The following is a 4,394-nucleotide window of genomic DNA, read 5'->3' as shown; positions in this document are numbered from 1 at the left end:
GAAGACCTACGGGCCCTGGGTGCTAGATGACCTAGCTACGCCACTGCTGCCGAGACCTCGGCGAGCCTTTCGTCTGCTGCGTGATGTCTGCCTTTCATGCGCTTACGTCTGCTGATGCAGGAGACGATGCGCAGTCTCCTTTGATTGGCTACAGCCCAACAAGCCAAGTGCAGCACATGACGTCATAGCCTCTGCCCGGCACTACACTCATCTACACAAGCCTGCACGAAATGCTGGCAAAAAAAAAAAAAGACAGCTCTAGCAGGAGATAGAGGAGGCTCTGCATAGAATTATTATATATATAACCAACTCTAAAGTAAAAAGCTTCTTATAGCACCGAAGCATTGAAATTCGTAATCGCAAGGGCACCTCCACATTGCCACTAAGTGCAAGCAGGCAGAGGCAGATGAGGAGATTGCAGTGAACTAGAAGGCTTCTAGTTCACTGTAATGCGATGCAATTCAGAGACAACACAATCCTGCCTCAGTGTGGTAGTGCCATCTAGTTCAGGCACCTGCAAACGCATCCTTTCATGCACTAAATTTAGATCAAAATTTTATAAACAGCAATCGGATCTTTCTGAAAAATATACGGAATAAATATTACACAGTTTCAATGCATACATTCTTTTCAACAGTACAAAAATGAGGGGTAGCAACATGGCGGCACCTTTGCGGTTGCCACTTTTCTAGCCCAGCTTTTCCACCAGAAATGAGGCCTGCTGCTATTGTGTGGCACCACATGATGTCCTGGGAAAGTGAAATTCGCACCTTAATGCCGTGAAAGTTCGAGTGGAGGGTAACTAATTTTGCTTGTACTCTGGATTTTGTCTGACCAATAAATAAGTTGGGTTTTATGTTCTTTTTTTCCCTGTGAACCACGAATGTCTCTTCAATGTCTATAATTGATCCAAACATGAATGTCTCGAAGTCACATACATGCTACGTCTCCCATACATGCCATTTTTATAAGAAAGAAACGTGGCTGTTTATAGGGTGTACCGTCTACATGATTCTTAGGCTACCAGATAAGGTATTATGAATGTACATGTATATCATTCAAGCACCAATTGGTAGAAATATTTATTGGTGTACATCGTTTGAACAATATCACCTAAATTTTTAACGTGCATAAATAAATATATATATACATATATATATATATGGACGTATGTGTGCCAAGTCCTCCTGCCATCTGACAACGGCACTGAGGGCGCAATATTCAACATAGCAACCAACCTGCAAAAGGCCCCGATATGCTGGGCAGTCTCGCGAATTTTCGTTTTACTCAGCAAGGTTATTGGAACTATATGTTCTATGTATGTTCTGCCAATAAAAATGTGGTAAGCTGTTCCCAAACATTCATGTCAAAGTACAAAATTTAATGTTCGTAATGTCTTCATGGCACATTTCAGCCCCATACTAATATCCGAACCATGTAAACAATACCCAGCAGACACATCAATGTAACATCTTTCAACATAAAAGACGACTTTTGACAGTACCATCAATGTTATTTTCATTTAAACTAGAGCAATCTCAACCTCTATTGTAAGTGTTGAATCTCCAAGTGAAACATATAATAAACCTCCAGACAATGCTCATGATTTATATGGTAGTTCAGTGTTCTACGACATGTTGAGAATGAATCTACAGTAAATATGGTGACACGAAAACAGCGTTGTAGGGTCCCTTTAATAATCGGGACTTTCCCACAGGTGCTGTTTTAGGTGTAACATTGTTGCTTGGTCTATAGCGGGACGTGCATATTTCGATCAAAATCTTTGAAACAAGATGTTGCGCTTATTACTGCATTGTTCCTGTTCATATTTCACAGAAAGATAATCTTGGAGTCAACATCATTCAACGCAGCACTTGGCACAGTTGTCTGGCTTTTAAAGAAACAAAATGGAAAGTTGACTTAGTTTATGGGACTGGCAAGCAGCTCCCAAGACGGTGCTAGCATAAACTTGCGTCGCCATCTTTCAGCAGCTACAGAAAGCAGCCGTTCAGGGAGGGTTGCCGCATGTTCTGGAGGAGCGGATAGCACGCGGCAACCCCTCTGTGAATGGCTGCTTTTCTGCAGCTGCTGAAAGATGGCGACACAATCTTATGTTAGCACCGTCTTGGGAGCTGCTTGCATTCCCATAAACTAAGTCAACTTTCCATTTTAAGGTGCAGCGCTTAGGAGCCTATTCCTGCGGCGAACATCGACATAACCAAGTGAACGAGCTCAGCGAAGGGTGAAAGAGTGAACACGAAGCACAGTGGGGGATGAAAGATGTGACGAGGAAAGCGGGGGAGGGTATGATGAAAGCGTGAGAAGAAAAGTGTAGTGTGGCAACGATGGCTGCGAGATGGCACCAGAGTAACGTACATTGCCTGGAAGGTCTGTCTACGGTGGCTGCTGTGAAACGTGCCATCACGTCACCCATGCTATGCCTCTATCTCCAGATTAGCGAGGCGGTCGCGCCGCACTTCGTTACGTTTGCAACGTGCTGCACGAGACAGGTTGTCTGCACCAGCCAATATATCGCAGAATGAAAACACGCATAGAGCTGCGCTCAAATTTTGCTTTAGGGAGTATCATAATAGTCGGTGAATTCTTTTTCTTCTTATAAGCCAGGCAACTAACTGTGCCAAGTGTTACATTGAACGATGTCGACTCCAAAATGCAAACTCTCGGCAAAATTTAAGCAAGAACAATACCGCAGTAAGCACTTTTTTTTTTTCATATGGGAGAGATCGCTGGGGCTGGTTGGTCAATGGTGGGTTCAAGTGGGCGTGGATGGAACGGCGCTGGACTTGTAGCCTCGAGCTCGCGGCAAACAATGTGCGACGTGCTCACTTAAGGGTGGCGAAGTGGTAAGGTCGATGCAAGGCGACGTCGCAGCCGTGTTAGGTAGCCGGAAGAACTGTGGAATGATGCGGCGGCATTCTTTGACAATGACGTCGATGATGGACACATTGTTGACGATCAACAAGTTGAATGCGTCGTCTGCGATCCCTTTGAGTAGGTGGCCGACGTTGTCAACCTTGGCCATTTTCTCGTCAACTTTCCGGCAAAGAGTGAGCACGTCTTGTATGTATGAGACATACGATTCAGTAGAAGACTGAACTCGGGTAGCAAGCTCTTTTCTAGCAGCCAGCTGCCGACCGGTGGGTTTGCAAAAGAGGTCAAAGAGCTCCTCATTGATAGCATCCCAGCTAGCGATCTCGTCCTCGTGTGTCCGGAACCCGACACGAGGAGTTCCGCCCAAGTAGAATAGGACATTGGCTAGCATAAGGGTAGGGTCCCAGCGGTTGTTTTGGCTAACACGCTCATACAGGTTGAGCCAGTCCTCAACGTCAACATTATCTTGGCCGGAGAATATGCCAGGATCGCGGGGATTGGTAACCGTAACGTATGTTGTTATCGGGGTTGCAGGAGTAGGAGACGAGGAGTTGTCAATGGGAGCCATGGCACAAAGCAGGACGGTGCGGCCGCTGCGGAGCTCCATGGCGAGGACGAGGAACGGCACCCTCCACCAAAATGTTACGCACAAAGTATATTTACAAAGGATAACTGCAGCGCTGGCCAGTTCAGCCGACAGCTCGAGAGTTAGCGAGCGTTCATCTTCGTCGGGGCGCCCGCATGCATCGTCCACAAGAAACTCTCAATATGCACGTATCAATATTAAACAAAATATGCACATCTTTGCAGTTCCATGGTTCGCTGTTCAGCAAGTGAAGCAGGAACTTGGCGCCGGCATTTTTCTAATACGGATGTTCCATGGTGAATTTTCAATCACAGTATGGCTCACTTATCCAACCTGTGGTAGGGAGCCAATCACAGTCAATCACTTGGATCCTAATCAGGCCCAAATGCGGTCCAAAAATGTGACGTGTGGTAATCATATTAGTCTGCTTGTGCCTTCAATCAATTAATTGCAACTTAAAAAATAGTTATTGCTTTTAGCCTGTGAATCAATTAACCTGACGATCGACTGATCAATCTCCCAGACCTACATGGAATGCCAAGTTAGCAGCACTAAGCAACAAATTGCGGTATGAACATACCTTGGCGCACTGGCCTTGTAGAAAAGAGTCAAATGAAGTGAACTTGCCTTGGGACATGGCTGTCATGTTAAGCTTCCATTAAGATTGTACATCATGAATGCAAAACCAAGAACTAGTCAACTTTAGTTAATTATATATACACTTTGTGATTACCACTTCGCAAGCACAGTCTCTACGATGGAGCTTAAAGCATATGTGCAAGTTGTATTTACATTCCTCACACAAAAATTTAAGTAAAATGTGTGAATGTTTAATTTTTGAAGATGCTGTAGATTACATTTCAAGCAGAGTTGAAAACACATCCCTTTAATAAATGACGAGAACATGGAAAAAAAA

Source organism: Dermacentor albipictus, unplaced genomic scaffold (assembly GCF_038994185.2).
Source record: "Dermacentor albipictus isolate Rhodes 1998 colony unplaced genomic scaffold, USDA_Dalb.pri_finalv2 scaffold_30, whole genome shotgun sequence".
Lineage (NCBI taxonomy): Eukaryota > Metazoa > Arthropoda > Arachnida > Ixodida > Ixodidae > Dermacentor > Dermacentor albipictus.
The sequence above is the reverse complement of the archived record's forward strand: the minus strand, read 5'-3'. Positions refer to the sequence as shown.